Source organism: Schistocerca nitens, chromosome 9 (assembly GCF_023898315.1).
Source record: "Schistocerca nitens isolate TAMUIC-IGC-003100 chromosome 9, iqSchNite1.1, whole genome shotgun sequence".
NCBI lineage: Eukaryota > Metazoa > Arthropoda > Insecta > Orthoptera > Acrididae > Schistocerca > Schistocerca nitens.
The window spans coordinates 346,745,009-346,764,915 of NC_064622.1; positions in this window are offsets into that span (position 1 = coordinate 346,745,009).

Here is a 19,907-nt window from a genome sequence, read left to right on the forward strand (position 1 = left end):
TTTTGGCCACAGCCCTCATCAGTAAAACACACACACACACACACACACACACACACACACTCACTCACTCACTCGCGCGCGAGTGAGCAAGTACACCTTACGCATGCTTTTGTGTGTGTGTGTGTGTGTGTGTGTGTGTGTGTGTGTGTGTGTGTGTGTGTGTGTGTAAAATCTATTTTTGTTGAAGGACTTACGGACCAAAAGCTTTATTTGTGACAGTCTCTTTGTTGTGCCTTTCTGCAACTCGGCATCTCAACTATATGGTGAGTGGCAATTTTCCTTTTCTTATAATTATTACATTCCATCCTGGATTTTCCATTTTTTAACTGAAAGTAAACAATTCATCGTTTCCATGAATATCTTCAAAAAAAATAAATTCTCAAATTAATGATATGAATATAACAGAGGGAAACATTCCACGTGGAAAAAATATATCTAAAAAGAAAGATGATGAGACTTACCAAACAAAAGCGCTGGCAGGTCGATACACACACAAACAAACACAAATATACACACAAAATTCAAGCTTTCGCAACAAACTGTTGCCTCATCAGGAAAGAGGGAAGGAGAGGGAAAGACGAAAGGATGTGGGTTTTAAGGGAGAGGGTAAGGAGTCATTCCAATCCCGGGAGCGGAAAGACTTACCTTAGGGGGAAAAAAGGACAGGTATACACTCGCACACACACACATATCCATCCACACATACAGACACAAGCAGACATATGTCTGCTTGTGTCTGTATGTGTGGATGGATATGTGTGTGTGTGCGCGAGTGTATACCTGTCCTTTTTTCCCCCTAAGGTAAGTCTTTCCGCTCCCGGGATTGGAATGACTCCTTACCCTCTCCCTTAAAACCCACATCCTTTCGTCTTTCCCTCTCCTTCCCTCTTTCCTGATGAGGCAACAGTTTGTTGCGAAAGCTTGAATTTTGTGTGTATATTTGTGTTTGTTTGTGTGTGTATCGACCTGCCAGCGCTTTTGTTTGGTAAGTCTCATCATCTTTCTTTTTAGATATAAAATAAATTCTCAGATATACTACTTCCTCTGAAGCACACTTTGGGCACAGTTCCAATATCTTTCAGTGAATGGAGTTTCTCTCAATTGGATCTTATAGTTATTGCATCTAGGTCATCTGTGCTTATGCGGACAACTTTTGCACTGTTGTTCATCAGGATGGTAGGAACTCCTCTTGCTTAGTTCAGACCTAACAAATATGTAGATTCATGGCTACCCGAAAGTCGTCAGTCTGTAGTTCATTGCAAAAGCAAGAAGCAGTCTAGAAACAATGATTTACATCAGAGGATATGTTAAAACTGTGGAAGCTGCTGAAGTAATGAGTAATGTCTCCTTTGTGAGTACTAGTATCGCCTCCCCCCTTTTTTCTTTTTTTTCCTCAGAAAAAGCACTGCTTACATCATGGCTGACTCTAGGTGTGATTGCTACAATTTTTTTATATTTCGTGGTATGCATAACTTTACATTTCACAGCAGTGAAAGCCAGTTGTTCTGTGTGAATCACATTGATACTTTGTTAGAATGTTCTTGATATTGCTTGAATTTTTATGAGGTAAACTTTCCTTTTACGTAACCACATCATCTTAGCAAAGTTTGAGATTGTAAGTAGTACTACCCATGAACCTATTGTGAGATTAGTCACACTTTTGCACTGATGTAAGGTGCAGCAATTCAGAAGTTGATTCTGTGTACATCCATACCTCTGTCAGGCGGAAAAGATCCTGAAATGTTGAAAAATCACACAAAAATTTGATAAATCATCTGTCACAAATGTCATTGTTGAAATAGCAAGATATGCCTGTCAAAAATCAAATTTTCTATGAAGTCATATTTTTTACATACCACTATTGAACATTGATGTAGACAATAGTTTTTACAGTATTACTGCAGTTCATTACAGAACATTGTTGTTTTTCTCCCTGCAGTTACATTGAAAGTATGCGAGAATGACTGGCTTTGATATGGAGCTTTGTTTAATTTGATGTAAATTTGAGATACAAACATATGGTGCATGAAGAGGACAGAAGCTTTTCTAGTAGTTGCAGTGGTAACAGTCTGGGTGACTGACTGATCTGGCTTTGTAACGTCAACCAAACTGGCCATGCCATGCTGGGACTGTGAACAGTTAAAAGCAAGGAGAAACTGCAGATGTAATTTTTCCCAAGGACATCCAGCTCTGCTGTATGGTAAAATGATGATGGCATCCTCATGGGTAAAGTATTTAGGAGGTAAAACGGCCTCCATTTAGATCTCTGGGTGGGAACTATTCAGGAGGATGTTGTCATCAGGTGAAACAAAACTGGCATTCTAAAGGAAACTGATAGGTTGAAGTTAGGTGACAGGGGGATCAGGACTTGGGCTCAGGCAAATATTGGGTTGTAAATACAGAATCAAATACGGGTCATGAAGGAGTGGGTTTAATAATGAATAAGAAAATGGGAATGTGGGTAAGCTACTTCGAATAGCATAGTGAACACATTATCATAGGCAAATAGACACGAAGCCCACACCCACCATGGTAGTATAAGTTTATATGTCAACTAGCTCCATAGATGATGAAGAGATTGAAGAAACGTGTGATGAGATAAAAGAAGTTATGCAGATAGTTAAGGGAGACGAAAATTTAAAGATTAATGGACTGGAATTGGATAGTGGGAAAAGGATCAGAAGGAAATAATATGTGAATATGGAGTGGAGGAAAGGAATTAGAAGAAAGTGCCTGATATAATTTTGCATAGGGGGGGTCCCACTCCTTGACCTTCTCATTCCTCAGATTTCAATCCCATAGACTTTTGATTAACTGGTCTACACTACGCCAAGCAACAATGTGCGGACATTACAGGGTCGTGTCTCCAATGCTTGCCAGCGGGTCAGCCACCCTTTATACTTCAAATGGTGTGTCATTCCTTACACCTGGGACAGAGTGGTGCATTGCCATGTTGGGTTGCCATGTTGAACACCACCTGTAAACACATGTTTATTGTAGAAAGTTTGCATTTCTGGACCCATACTTAATTGAGTTATCTCAGAAAGTATGCATTTCCGGTCCCATGTTTATTGTGCTAATTTTTCTTGTTTCAATGAGTATTATCACCTCTCAAAGTATTCAACACTTTTTTTGAACATGCTGTATAATGGTCAGAAAGATTTTGGAAGCAGATGTGGACTCTGACCAGAATTTATTGGTTATGAATTGTAGACTGAAGCTAAAGAAACTGCAAAAAGGTAGGAGGAAATTAAGGAGATAGGACCTGGTTAAGCTGAAAGAACCAGAGATTGTTGAGAGCTTCAGGAGGAACATTAGGCAACAACTGACTAGAACAGAGGGAAATGAATACAATCGAAGATGAACTGGTAGCTTTGAGAGATGAAATAGTGAAAGCAGAAGACCATCAAATAGCTAAAAAGATTAGGCCTAGTAGAGCTCCTTGGATAAGACAAGAGATATTGAATTTAATCAATGAAAGTGGAAAATATAAAAACACAGCTAATGAAACAGACAAAACGAAATACAAATGTCTAAAAAATGAGATTGATAGGAACTGTAAAACAGCTTAGCAGGAATGACCAGAGGACATTTGTAAGGATTTAAAAGGATATATCACTAGGAGAAATATAGATACCGTCTACAGGAAAACTAAAGATCTCTTTGGAGAAAAAAGAAGCAGTTGTGTGAATATCAAGAACTCAGACAGAAAAACAGACCTAAGCAAAGAAGGGAAAGGTGGAAGAAGTATATAGAGGACCTATATAAGGGAGATGAAATTCAAGGCAATATAGTCGAACTGGAAGATCAAGATGAGATGGGAGATACAATACTGCAAGAAGAATTTGATAGAGCAGTGAAATACCTAAGCCGAAACAAGGCCCTGGGAGTAGACGATATTCCATAAGAATTACTGACAGCATTTGGAGAGTCAGTCTTCCATATGGTGTGCAAGATGTACGAGACAGATGAAATACCCTCAGACTTAAAGAAGAATGTAATGACTGCAATTCTGCAGAAAGCAGGTGCTGCCAGGTACGAATATTATCAACCTATCAGTTTAGTAGGTACTGGATGCAAAATGCTAACACAAATTCTTTACAGAAGAATGGAAGTACTGGTAAAAGCCAACTTCAGGTAAGAAAGAAGAATGGAAGTACTGGTAAAAGCCAACTTCAGGTAAGAACAGGTTTAGAGACATTTAGGAATATATGAAGCAATACTGGTCCTACAAGCTGTCTTAGAAGATGTGTTAAGGAAGGGCAAACCTATGTATAGCGTTTGTAGACTTAGAGAAGCATTTGGTAATGTTGATGGGAATATTCACTTTGAAATTATGAATGTGACGGGGGTAAAATACAGGGAGCATGAAATTATGAATGTGACAGGGGTAAAATACAGGGAGCAAAAGGCTATTTACGACTCGTATGGTAATCAGACAGCAGTTATAAGAGTTGAGGGACATGGAAGGGAAGCAGTGGGTGAGAGGGGAGAGAGACAGGGTTGTACCCAATCCCTAATGTTATTCAGTGTACATATAGAGCAAGCAGTAAAGCAAACCAAAGAAACATCTGGAGTAGGAATTAAAGTTCAAGGAAAAGAAATAAAAACATTGAGGTTTGCTGGTGATGGTATAATTCTGTCAAGAGACAGCAAAGGGCCTGAAAGAGCAGTTGAACAGAATGGACTGTTTTCTGAAAGGAGGATATAAGATGAACAACAATAAAAGCAGAACAAGCATAACGGAATGTAGTAGACTTAAACCAGACGATGCTAAGGGAATCAGATTAGCAAACAAGACACTTAAAAGTAGTAAGTGAGATTTGCTATTTGTGCAACAAAATAAATGATGGCCACAATAGAGAAAATACAAAATGTAGACTGACAATTCCAAGAAAACCATTTCTGAAGAAGACAAATGTGTTAACATCGGATATAGATATAAGTGTTAGAATTTCTTTTCTGAAGGTATTTATCTGGAGTGTAGCCATGTGTGAAACTGAAGCATGGATGATAAACTGTTACACAAGAAGAACATAGAAGCTTTTGAAACATGTTGTTATGGAAGAATGCTGGAGATTAGATAGGTAGATAACATAACTAATGAGGAGTTACTGAATGGAATTGGGGTGAAAAGAAATTTGTGCCACCACCTGACTAGAAGAAGGGATTGGTGACAAGACACATTCTGAGACATCTAAGGATCACCAATTTAATACTGGAGGGAAGTGTGGAAGGTAAAAGTTATAGGAGGAGACCAAGAGATGAATACAGCAAGCAGATTCAGAATGTAGGTTGCAGTAATTATTCAGAGATGATGAGGCTTGCACAGGATAGAGTAGCATGGAGAGTGGCATCAAACCTGTCTCTTCTTTGGACTGAACGCCAAATGTGAGAGTGATTATTGTAAGGGAGAGGAAGAAAACCATGTGCATACCAGGGGGAGTCATTCCAGATGTGGAAAGGGTCCTTCGCTCATGTCTGCACCAGTGATGTGTCTCGCTATGGATCGGAGGAAATCCTCTCTGGCTTCTGGCGGCTAGCTGATTTGGTGAAGACTGGCAGTCTTGCTAGTGGAATGAAAGCAGAGCTCACCATCTGCATCATCGTCAACAGGACTGACTGCGAACCTTTGGTACAGAACCGAGTGGAGGGTCTGAATCACAGGCTGAGACGGTTCTGTGACCATGTGGGCTGCAGATTCCTCGACTTGCGCCATAGGGTAGTGGGGTTTCGGGTTCCACTGGATAGGTCAGGAGTCCACTACACACAGCAGGTCGCTACACAGGTAGCAGGGGTTGTGTGGCGTGGACTGGGCGGTTTTTTAGGTTAGATGGTGTTGGGCAGGTACAGAAAGAGCAACAGCCCCAAAGGGTGCGGGGCAAAGTCAGGACATGCGGGGACCAAGCAGCAATCAGTATTGTAATTGTAAACTGTTGAAGCTGTGTTGGTAAAGTACCAGAACTTCAAGCACTGATAGAAATCACCGAAGCTGAAATTGTTATAGGTATGGTAAGCTGGCTGAAGCCAGAGATAAATTCTGCCGAAATTTTTACAAAGGCACAGACGGTGTTTAGAAAGGATAGATTGCATGCAATCGGTGATGGCGCGTTTGTCGCTGTTAGTAGTAGTTTATCCTGTAGTGAAATAGAAGTGCATAGTTCCTGTGAATTATTATGGGTGGAGATTATACTCAACAACCGAGCTAGGTTAATAACTGGCTCCTTTTACCGACCTCCCGACTCAGCAGCATTAGTAGCAGAACAACTGAGAGAAAATCTGGAATACATTTCACATAAATTTCCTCAGCATGTTATAGTCTTAGGTGGAGATTTCAATTTACCAGATATAGACTGGGACACTCAGATGTTTAGGATGGGTGGTAGGGACAGAGTATCGAGTGACATTATACTGAGTGCACTATCCGAAAATTACCTCGAGCAATTAAACAGAGAGCCGACTCATGGAGATAACCTCTTGGACGTACTGATAACAAACAGACCCGAACTTTTCAACTCTGTAAGCGCAGAACAGGGAATCAGTGATCATAAGGCCATTGCTGCATCCCTGAATATGGAAGTGAATAGGAATATAAAAAAAGGGAGGAAGGTTTATCTGTTTAGCAAGAGCAATACGAGGCAGATTTCAGACTACCTAACAGATCAAAACGAAAATTTCTGTTCCGACACTGACAATGTTGATTGTTTATGGAAAAAGTTCAAGCAATCGTAAAATGCATTTTAGACAGGTATGTGCTAAGTAAAACTGTGAAGAATGGGAAAAACCCACCATGGTTCAACAACAAAGTTAGGAAACTACTGCGAAAGCAAAAAGGGCTTCACTACAAATTTAAACGCAGCCAAAACCTCTCAGACAAACAGAAGCTAAACGATGTCAAAGTTAGTGTAAGGAGGGCTATGCGTGAAGTGTTCAGTGAATTCGAAAGTAAAATTCTATGTACCGACTTCAGAAAATCCTAGGAAGTTCTGGTCTTACATTAAATCAGTAAGTGGATCGAAACAGCGTATCCAGACACTCCAGGATGATGATGGCATTGAAACAGAGGATGACACGTGTAAAGCTGAAATACTAAACACCTTTTTCAAAGCTGTTTCACAGAGGAAGACCGCACTGCAGTTCCTTCTCTAAATCCTCGCACAAACGAAAAAATGGCTGACATCGAAATAAGTGTCTAAGGAATAGAAAAGCAACTGAAATCACTCAACAGAGGAAAGTCCACTGGACCTGACGGGATACCAATTCGATTCTACACAGAGTACGCGAAAGAACTTGCCCCCGTTCTAACAGTCGTGTACCGCAAGTCTCTAGAGGAACGGAAGGTTCCAAATGATTGGAAAAGAGCACAGTTAGTTCCAGTTTTCAAGAAGGGTTGTCGAGCAGGTGCGTAAAACTATTAGGCCTATATTTCTGACATCGATATGCTGTAGAATTTTAGAACATGTTTTTTGCTCGCATATCATGTCATTTCTGGAAACCCAGAATCTACTCTGTAGGAATCAACATGGATTCCGGAAATAGCGATCGTGTGAGACCCAACTCGCTTTATTTGTTCATGAGACCCAGAAAATATTAGATACAGTCTCCCAGGTAGATGCCATTTTCCTTAACTTCCAGAAGTCGTTCGATACAGTTTTGCACTGTCACCTTATAAACAAAGTAAGAGCCTATGGAATATGAGACCAGCTGTGTGGCTGGATTGAAGAGTTTTTAGCAAACAGAACACAGCATGTTGTTCTCAATGGATAGACGTCTACAGACATTAAAGTAACCTCTGGCGTGCCACAGGGGAGTGTTATGGGACCATTGCTTTTCACAATATATATAAATGACCTAGTAGATAGTGTCGGAAGTTCCATGCGGCTTTTCAGGGATGATGCTGTAGTATACAGAGAAGTTGCAGCATTAGAAAATTGCAGCGAAATGCAGGAAGATCTGCTGCGGATAGGCACTTGGTGCAGGGATTGGCAACTGACTCTTAAAATAGACAAATGTAACATATTGCGAATATATAGAAAGAAGGATCCTTTATTGTACAATTATATGATAGTGGAACAAACACTGGTAGCAGTTACTTCTGTAAAATATCTGGGAGTATGCGTGCGGAACGATTTGAAGTGGAATGATCATATAAAATTAATTGTTGGCAAGGCGGGTGACAGGTTGAGATTCATTGGGAGAGTCCTTATAAAATGTAGTCCATCAACAAAGAGGGTGGCTCACAAAACACTCGTTTGACCTATACTTGAGTATTGCTCATCAGTGTGGGATCCATACCAGGTCGGGTTGACAGAAGAAATAGAGAAGATCCAAAGAAGAGTGGCGCATTTCGTCACAGGGTTATTTGGTAAGTGTTACGGAGATGTTTAGCAAACTCAAGTGGCAGACTCTGCAAGAGAGGCACTCTGCATCGTGGTGTAGCTTGCTGTCCAGGTTTCGAGAGAGTGCGTTTCTGGATGAGGTGTCGAATATATTGCTTCTCCCTACTTATACCTCCCGAGGTGATAACGAATGTAAAATTAGAGAGATTAAAGCGCGCATGGAGGCTTTCGGGCAGTTGTTGTTCCCGCGAATAATACGCAACAGAAACAGGAAAGGGAGGTAATGACAGTGGCACCTTAAGTGCCCTCCACCATACACCATTAGGTGGCTTGTGGAGTATAAATGTAGATGCAGATGTAGAACCACCATCTTGTTTCATAGTGTTGATTGTGCTTAACTGGGACAGAAGTGAAGTCATTCTGAATTAATGCCAAATCTCACCAATACAGGAGCTGGGGCTGCAGAGAGTGCAGTGCTGCAAATGCCTACAAGTTGGAGGGAGTGGAGAAATCTATTCACCAGAGAAAACTTACCTCACCCACATCCATACTCCCCAAACCACCTTACCATTACTTCTGCTCCATTCACGAAATGGGCACGGGAAGAACAACCATTGGAAAACTTCTGTATGAGCTCTAATTTCTCTGAGTTTGTCATCATGGTCATTTTGCATGGTGTAGGAGGAAAGTCAAAAAGTAATAGGATATTTTGTTTTTCTTAAAGAATCTTTATCTAATCATATCATGATCATCATCATCAGCTTTGTCTCCTTCACAGTAATACCTATCACATATGAAATACTTGTGCCAGTACTTTTTTCAATCTTGAAAGCATTCCTGAACTCACTTATCGTTATGGTGTTCAGCGATTCTGTTTTTATCTCAGCAGTGGTGGCAAACAACGTCCTTTCATGGTTTTCATCAGCCTCAGTAACAGAAAGAAGTCGGAGGGGGTCATGTCCAGTGAATACAGTGGCGGAGGCAGCATATGTTTGACCAAGATGGCGGCGCATATGGACGTACTGGTAAATCGCTCATCAAATATCAGTAAATTACCATCAGTAAATTGTCTACTATGTGAAAAACAAGTGATAAAAGGTATCAGAACACGTGTAGCGACACACAAATGGTATCATTCATGTTGCTTCATGAAAGCAAATGTTAGTAAAAATTCATATGATTGCGGAACTGAGTGCAACGGTCCTGAAGCTGCCTTAGAAATGTGTAATGCAAGACTCGAAATAAGTGTGAGGGAAGAACTACAAAACAATTTAACTAAAGTTGTATGTGGACATACTGACAGAGACGCAAAACTGTGAACAGCAGTGTGTGTTTATTAGGCCTAAGAAATGCTCCAACCCTGTGTTAAATATGAACATTTATCGTGTTCCACTAATGAACAGATGTGAGGCGTTAAATTCAGACAGTCAAAAGCCATGAAAAAAATTTTCAGTGCTGCAGGAAACTGCTCTTACACATTTATCAACCAAAAAAGTGCCTGTGGCAACTCGTTACCGTTATGTCCTGTTAAACATAAACATGGTGTAGACACAATACGTGAAAACAAGGAATGGAAGACAGAAAAATAAACAGTGAAGGAAAAAGAAGAAATTTACATTCTATCAACGAGCCATGGTAAGGGACCAGCTGCAATCATGTCCGATATCCAGTCAGACTATAAAGTCACTGGAATTACAAAACCTGGAGCTCCTTTATGAGAAGTGCTGAAAAACTGTGCAACAGCAGTAAAAGATGGTGTGAACTGTGTCGTAATCGGAGGAGATAATGATGCGTATAAAAAAGACAGTAGCCTTGCTGTAAAAGCACTGAAAGAATCACTAGGAAATATGTCACAAGCAAAAGTATTTGTTGTAAGGATTTTTCACTGACATGACCTAATTGAAAACTAATATGTGAGACGTAGAAGTCCATTGAAACCCATTTAAAACACGTATTTTTTGAGCCAATTTGAAATAAACAGGAATCACTGGTAAACAAAAGGTAGTGGTATAGGTAAAGCTATACTTATAAAATTGTTACAATGAAACTGTTTACTAAATTACAATCGTATTGAAGTATATAAGTCCTGTAAATGGTAGGAATATTTAGGATTAACGTAATTAGGTGAAATCGGGAACAAATGATCGAGTGCATTGGTCAAAGTCATTTCTTTGAAACTGAGGTGGATTTGTGTTAAAACAGTATCTAAATTAAAGTCTATAGTATTTAAACAAAAAAGCAACTGAGAGAATCAAAATTGATTAGAAAATTAAAATGTAATTCGCGAAAATGTTATAAGTGGCGTATAAACACAGGCAGTTCTTTAAGTGTTTTGTCAATAATAAATAAAAGACTTATTTTGCCACATGCAAGGGGAGACTTGGAAACATATACATTGGTAGGAACATTTTCCAAACCATGTATCTTTTGCATTTTATAAAAATAGTAAAAGTATTGTTACAAATATTAACAAAGAGATAGAGGGGCTGGCCAGTACTTACCTCAGCTCAGTACAGCCGATAGATTCACAAAACAGAACAGAAAATTTACATTCCTAGCTTTCGGAACTTTGTTCCTTCATCAGGGAGGAGAGATGGGAAAAAATGGAAGAAGGGAAAGTGGGTTCAGTTATTCACAACCCAGGTTATGAAGCAACAGGGAAAGGCAAACAGGGAGGGTAGCAAGGATGGAGGCATGGTTGTCAGAGGAAAGCGAAAGATACTCTACTGTTAAGTACTGTGCCAGCTTCAAACCAAAGAGGATGCATACAGAAGTAAAGAGGTATATAGTATAAAGATAAACACAACTATGTAGGATGAAAAGATGCGTGAATGGCTGAAGAGGAGAGGGAAAAAGCAGAAGACTGAAGAGTAAATGGGAGTGAGGTTGGTTAACGTAGGTGCAGTCCAGGAAGATGGCAGGAGTAACTGAATCCACTTTCCCTTCTTCCCTTTTTTCCCCTCCCTCCTCCCTGAAGAAGGAACATAGTTCCGAAAGCTGGGAATGTAAATTTTCTGTTCTGTTTTGTGAATCTATCGGCTGTACTGAGCTGAGGTAAGTACTGGCGAGCCCCTCTATCTCTTTGTTAGTATTTGTTTCACATCTTAATATGAGATTTTCCATTAATCATTTAAAAGTATTGTTAATATTTCATATTTTGAGTATTTACACACTCCCAAAATGTTAAATGCTTGAACATTGTTATATGTATTTGCTCTGTAAGAGCTAGTGCAATTGTTGAAATGTGTCATTAATTTTGAGGCAGCAGTTTTAGTTGTAATTTTATTAAAAAACCCTTTATAACAATACTGAGGATTGTTCGGATTTATATATAAAGGGGCAGCCTTGTTGGCATTGGATGGCAGTGTCTAATGAGATGTTGTGCAAGATGCATGTAATTGCTTAAGTAAGATGTACGTCAGTGTTGTAAGCATGTCAGTATTTTTGAGTTTTGTCAAAGTAACATAACAATTATGACCTAATATAGAATAAAGATTCTGAAACATAATGTTTGTATTGGTCATTCTTGGTGTAAAAACCAAGTTACAGTGGACATGAAGGAACACAGTGCTTGTGGCAGCATCAGATAAAAAGCAGTTGGATGAGTACACCCTGCATAATTATAAGAATTTTTAATAATAATTTCTCATGTGGTGAATGGAGCAGGGATATGTCATTATTCTGTAAATTAATCTTACATTTTGTTTCAGAAAAATTTTGTAATTCTATATTGTATTTGAGGGTTCCGCAAGGAAAACAATGAGATTGTAATCAGCAGCACTACAATATAAAGAACGTAATGATAAACGCCAAAAATGAGGTAAACTGAAATAATCACAAAGCATAGAAGAAGAAATGTACTGTAGGTGCAAATTTTATTAGTTTTTTGTATGAAAATTTTTCGCTACCTTTGTTAATATGGAAGACAACAGGGAGGTTGACATAAATAATCAGAATGGTGTAAATGTTAGTGGGGAGGAAATAAATGATAATGACACAAGTAATTGCTCATCAGTCCATGTTGAAGATAATGTAGTTAATCGAAACAACAGAATTGGGGAGAACAGTGACCACAATAATGTAAGTGAATGTTCATCTTTTCGTGGGTTCGATTCAAGTGCATCTGTTTTGGATAGATTACTTCAACTAATGGAGAAACAGAAAAAGTCGATTGATGAACATAAAATTTCTCTTGATCAAAAACTTGACTCTACTAAAAAGAAATTAGATGGACCTGGGAACCAAATATGTGAAACAAAAGATAGCTTAGAAAAATGTTGGGTTCAAGTAGACAAAACTACCAAACACATGTCAGTTATAGAGGGGTAAATTTCTACTTTAAAACAGGAACAGCAGAATTTTGAAGAAAGATTAGAATCTGTAGAAAGAAAAGATGATAGTTTTGAAAAATTTGCAACATCAGAATTTCAACATTTAAAAAAATTTAACAAAGATGTAGTGAAAACATTTAACAAGACAGATAAAAGTATACAAGACTTCACCAAAATTGCGAATGATAATTTTACAGAACTAAAAGGCCATAGGTACATGTTTAGGGTGAATTTCAAATTTCAATTAAAAAATTCAGGATATTGAGGACACTGTTGTTATAAAATCTTTCAGCAACTGCAATCAATTTTGGAATAATATCAATACCTTTTCAGGGGAAGGGAATATATATCCTGTCGACTTTATGTTTCAATTAAAGACAATTTTGAAAGTAGCATGAATGACAATTTAAAAATTAAATTCATTGAAAAATTCTTGGATGGGGAGGCTCTCTCGTGGGCTAACCAGACAATCAAACATGACATGACTTTTTGTGAAGTTGAATGTGCTTATATAAATAAATTTTGGTCAGAAAGTAGACAAGCCAGAATCAAGTCCGAGTTCTTAAATGGTCCAAATTTCAAGCAAGGTAGTGATCAAATGAAAACCTTTTGTGAGCAGCAGCTAAAAACATTAGTGCATTTAGATAAGCCATTAGATGAGATGATTCAAGCTGATGCTTTGAAAAGACGTTTGAGTACCATGGAGTCTGGTCTACAGGCCTGACGACACTATTGAGGAATTTTTGAGATATGTTGACAAATTAGACCTAGCCTGGGAAAGAAATGAAAGGTATAATGACAGGCAAGATGACAGTAGAAATAGAAACAACAGAGCTTTCAATGACCATTTTGAACATTGGGATGGGAGGGAAGATTTTAGAAATTAAAATTATAGGGGAGATTTTAGAAATTAAAATTATAGGGGAGATTTTAGAAATGAATATTATAGGGGAGAGTACCAAGGGAATAGTAGATTTAGAAATGAAGACAGAAGAAATGGGGAAAGAAATGATAGGCAGGGATCAGAGAACAGAAATTTTGAGCCAGGAAATAGGCAGTGGGGACAAAGTCAAGGAAATGTTGGTAACAATTTTGATAACAGAAGGAATGGTCTGGGAAACTAAGGCCTGCCTCTTTCGGAGCCTGGCGGAGTGAGGCAAATATAAATGGTGTTTATAATCAGGCACATTGTGGTGATTTCAGAAATGGAAGGGGTAGAGCAAATAGGGCATACTAAAACTACGTACTGATGAATTCTTCTCAGGTTATCAGCCGAGTGGTGGCATCGTCTTGTCGCAACGTTTCAATGAGTTTCGTACCCATCATCTTCTGGTGAAGTCACCTTTTACCCTTACCTTTGTTACTGGAAATTCTGTGAAATTCTCATTATTTTTAATCCTATCCCTTAGCTTCTTTGATAATCTTGTAACTGGGCTACCTGTGTCCAGAAGACACATATACATGACACCGAGAAAGACTGAAATCGCATATAAAACTTTGTATCCAGAAGACAACCTGAAGTGAACAGAATGAATTTTGATAGGGAATTTTGGGAGAATTTTTTATCTGAGAACAAAGATGAACAAAAAAAGGAAAAGAAAATCTGAATTTAAAATGAGGAAATCATTTTGACAAATTTCTTTGATAGTAGTAATGTAATGGTAGTTACTGATAGTGATGAGAACAGATCTGATGAGTATGGTTTAGTGAAGATGAAGATGTTGAGTGATTGTGAAATGAGTGAAAGAACTGATACTGGTGTTGTAAGTATGGAAGCTGATGATCATGTACTTAGAAATGAAAGTGAAGATGACAGTGTTATTCCAGATAAAATTTCAGTAATCAATGAACAGGAAAAAGATTATGTAGTAGAACAGAAGGATCATAGTGTTGAAGTTGTTGGTGTATTTGAAGAAGTGTGTGAAGATGGAGTGTTGAGAGTGATATTAAGAGTGATGATAATGTTTATGATGATGAATATGATACTGTATTGCTCACAGAATTGGATGGAATGGTATATGCAGAAGTTAAGGTTGATGATTGTATGCTGAAAGATTCTGGAAACTCCGATGTAAGCTTGAGTGATGATTTTGAAACAAGGAGAAAAGTACACGATAGTTTAATTTTGCCAGTAGATGTTAGTGATATTGTGTCTGAATGTTATAATGAAAATGAGAGAGAAAATTTGATCAGTGTTAAAATAGTGAAAGTAGTTAGTGACTATGATAACAAATGTAACCATAGTGACCAAAGGTTTAAAGCCATAAATGAAATTTGTCAAAATATGTATTTAGGGAAGGAAAGTTGTTTTGAAAATCTAAAACAGTCATATGATAGAAAAATATTCAGTGGATGTGTAGAAACAGTAGAAGAAAGCCATGATTGTGACAAAGGGGTGAATTTCTGGGATATAGAGGAGGATCTGTTATTTGAAAATGAAGTCAATGAAATTGTAGTACAGATTTCTGATTGGGTAGGAAGCTGTCTTCTGGACACAGGTAGCCCAATTACAGGATTATCAAAGTAGCTAAGGGGTAGGATTAAAAATAATGAGAATTTCACAGAATTTCAGTAACAGGGGTAAGGGTAAAAGGTGCAACAGGAAAAAGTAGTAAATTGATTACCAGACAAGTCTTACTAGAATTTAAAATTAATGATGTGCAATTTGTACAAGGATGTTTAGTGATTGATGAAAACTTGATATTGGATATGAACTGGATAGTTAAGGCAAAAGTAAATTTTATCTGGACTGACATGAAAATAACATTTGTTGAACCAAAGAGTAATTCATGGGGAAGCTAGTATTGTAATGGAAGATCATGGCCAAAGCAATCTGATTAGGGAGGTGCAAGAGACTAACGGTGATGGTTATTGTGAGGAAGGGGAGGAATTTTGTATTAATGATAACAGTGCTGACTCCTACAGTGAACTGGTAGCTAAAAAAGTGTCTGAAACTGAAAGACTTAATGTAGAGAACAGACGAGAACTTGAGGATTTTTTGTGGAATTATAATGGCATATTTAATGTAAACCCTGGGAGAGTAAAAGGGTATCAATGTAAACTGAAATTAAAAGTGCATGATTCATTCTTCATTAAACCATATGTTATTCCCATCTGCAAAAGAAAAGAAGTGGAAAGAGAGCTTCAGAAAATGGAAAGGTGGAAAATAATAGAAAGAAGTTGTAGTTCATACAATAACCCATTAGTAGTGGTTTCAAAATGAGATGGGGGTATCCGATTAGTTCTTGATTCAATACATCTAAATAGATACTTAGAGAGAGAAACTGACCATTCTGAAAGCATAGATGAACTGCTTAACAAGTTTGAAAATGTAAGGTATATGACTAGCCTTGACGTAACTTCTGGGTTTCATCAGACTGAACTGGAGAGAGGTTCTAGAAAGTACACTGCATTTTTGTTTAATGGAAAAAGTTTTCAGTACTGTGTAGTACCATTTGGTTTAAATGTATCTGTAGCAGCATTCATTAGGGGATTAGACTTTGTTTTGGGTAAAGAACTCTTGGAAAAATTAATCATATATGTGGATGACATTTTAGTATCAAGCAAGACCTGGGAAGAGCATATACAAATTTTAAAGGAAATTGGAGAGAAAATGAGACAGGGGAGTATGACACTAAAATTAGAAAAATGTAAATTTGCAATGAAACAATTAAAATTTCTTGGCCTTGCATAAGTGAAAAAGGGATTTTGCCTGATGGAGAAAATATTGAGGCCATCACAAAATTCCCAAAATCTAGGAATAAAAAATATTTGAAGTTATATTTTGGATTAGTGAACTTTTACTGTAAATACACTCCTGGAAATTGAAATAAGAACACCGTGAATTCATTGTCCCAGGACGGGGAAACTTTATTGACACATTCCTGGGGTCAGATACATCACATGATTACACTGACAGAACCACAGGCACATAGACACAGGCAACAGAGCATGCACAATGTCGGCACTAGTACAGTGTATATCCACCTTTCGCAGCAATGCAGGCTGCTATTCTCCCATGGAGACGATCGTAGAGATGCTGGATGTAGTCCTGTGGAACGGCTTGCCATGCCATTTCCACCTGGCGCCTCAGTTGGACCAGGGTTCGTGCTGGACGTGCAGACCGCGTGAGAGGACGCTTCATCCAGTCCCAAACATGCTCAATGGGGGACAGATCCGGAGATCTTGCTGGCCAGGGTAGTTGACTTACACCTTCTAGAGCACGTTGGGTGGCACGGGATACATGCGGACGTGCATTGTCCTGTTGGAACAGCAAGAACCCTTGCCGGTCTAGGAATGGTAGAACGATGGGTTCGATGACGGTTTGGATGTACTGTGCACTATTCAGTGTCCCCTCGACGATCACCAGAGGTGTACGGCCAGTGTAGGAGATCGCTCCCCACACCATGATGCCGGGTGTTGGCCCTGTGTGCCTCGGTCGTATGCAGTCCTGATTGTGGCGCTCACCTGCACGGCGCCAAACACGCATATGACCATCATTGGCACCAAGGCAGAAGCGACTCTCATCGCTGAAGACGACACATCTCCATTCGTCCCTCCATTCACGCCTGTCGCGACACCACCGGAGGCGGACTGCACGATGTTGGGGCGTGAGCGGAAGACGGCCTAACGGTGTGCGGGACCGTAGCCCAGCTTCATGGAGACGGTTGCGAATGGTCCTTGCCGATACCCCAGGAGCAACAGTGTCCCTAATTTGCTGGGAAGTGGCGGTGCGGTCCCCTACGGCACTGCGTAGGATCCTACGGTCTTGGCGTGCATCCGTGCGTCGCTGCGGTCCGGTCCCAGGTCGACGGGCACGTGCACCTTCCGCCGACCACTGGCGACAACATCGATGTACCGTGGAGACCTCACGCCCCACGTGTTGAGCAATTCAGCGGTACGTCCACCCGGCCTCCCGCACGCCCACTATACGCCCTCACTCAAAGTCCGTCAACTGCACATACGGTTCACGTCCATGCTGTCGCGGCATGCTACCAGTGTTAAAGACTGCGATGGAGCTCCGTATGCCACGGCAAACTGGCTGACACTGACGGCAGCGGTGCACAAATGCTGCGCAGCTAGCGCCATTCGACGGCCAACACCGCGGTTCCTGGTGTGTCCGCTGTGCCGTGCGTGTGATCATTGCTTGTACAGCCCTCGCGCAATGTCTGGAATAAGTATGGTGGGTCTGACACACCGGTGTCAATGTGTTCTTTTTTCCATTTCCATGAGTGTATGTGAAAACAGGCACTTAATGCACCATGTTTAAATAACCTGTTAAGAAAAAATTCAGTGTGGGATTGGTCTGATGAATGTCAATTAGCTTTTGAGGAAATTAAGAAAGAGTTGATAGAAAGTGAAATCCCTTATAGGCCTGATTTATCATTACCATTTTGCTTGATGACTGACAGTTGTGATTATGGTTTGTGGGTACATTTGTTCCAAGAAAAGGAAATCAATGGGGAAATAAAACATCATTCTATAGCATTTACGAGTAGAACCTTACAAAAACGCGAGAGAAATTATATGATTACAGAAAAGGAACTTTTGGCAATAGTATCGGGATTCAAAAAATTCAAAAATTATTTATTTGAGCATGAAGTCAGTCTATACAGATCATAAAGCATTAACTTACATACAGGAATGTAAATTGTATCATGGGAGATTAACCAGGCGGTCAATGTTCTTACAACAGTTTAGATATACAGTTCATTTCATAAAAGGAAAGGAAAATGTAATTGCTGATGCCCTGTCAAGAATGCCAGTGGGAAATGTAAATGATAATGAAAATGATAGTCAAGGAAAGAATTTCAAAATTATATACTTTAAAGATGTGAAAGAAGAAAATGAAATTAGGAAAATCTGTAATCCATTGAGAAGATACCAAAATGGTGATGATCATTGGAAACTTGTTAAAAGTTATTTAGAGAAGAAAGGTCATGAGAAGGTACAAATGTACTGCCAAGTCTTAAAAGGCATTCTGTTTTATAGACACAACCCAGACAGTGATGTATGGAAAGTTTACTGACCAGATTCTCGCATCAATATCTTGATAAAATATAGACATGAAAGTTTCAGACACTGTGGTGCGTTGAAATGTATTTTAAAAAAAATCCAAGAATGAATATATTTTCATAACATGTCTAGGAGGGTTAGGACTTTACTTACCAGTTGTGATTGATGTCAAAGAACAAAAGTTAGTAACAAAACCAACAAGGGTCTTTTACAAAATGTGATACCTCATAAACATAGCTAAAAACAAAGATGATGTGACTTACCAAACGAAAGTGCTGGCAGGTCGATAGACACACAAAATTCGAGCTTTCGCAACCAACGGTTGCTTCACCAGCAAAGAGGGAAGGAGAGGGAAAGACGAAAGGATGTGGGTTTTAAGGGAGAGGGTAAGGAGTCATTCCAATCCCGGGAGTGGAAAGACTTACCTTAGGGGGGAAAAAAGGACAGGTATACACTCGCGCACACACACACACACATATATCCATTCGCACATACACAGACACAAGCAGACATTTGTAAAGGCCTTTAGTCAGTCGAGGCAGAAGTACAGAGGCAAAGATGTTGTTGAAAGACAGGTGAGGTATGAGCGGCGGCAAATTGAAATTAGCGGAGATTGAGGCCTGGCGGATAACGAGAAGAGAGGATATACTGAAGAGCAAGTTCCCTTCTCCGGAGTTCTGACAGGTTGGTGTTAGTGGGAAGTATCCAGATAACCCGGACGGTGTAACACTGTGCCAAGATGTGCTGGCCGTGCACCAAGGCATGTTTAGCCACAGGGTGATCCTCATTACCAACAAATACTGTTTGCCTGTGTCCATTCATGCAAATGGACAGTTTGTTGCTGGTCATTCCCACATAGAAAGCTTCACAGTGTAGGCAGGTCAGTTGGTAAATCACGTGGGTGCTTTCACACGTGGCTCTGCCTTTGATCGTGTACGCCTTCCGGGTTACAGGACTCGAGTAGGTGGTGGTGGGAGGGTGCATGGGACAGGTTTTACACCGGGGGTGGTTACAAGGGTAGGAGCCAGAGGGTAGGGAAGGTGGTTTGGGGATTTCATAGGGATGAACTAAGAGGTTACGGAGGTTAGGTGGACGGTGGAAAGACACTCTTGGTGGAGTGGGGAGGATTTCATGAAGGATGGATCTCATTTCAGGGCAGGATTTGAGGAAGTCGTATCCCTGCTGGAGAGCCACATTCAGAGTCTGATCCAGTCCCGGAAAG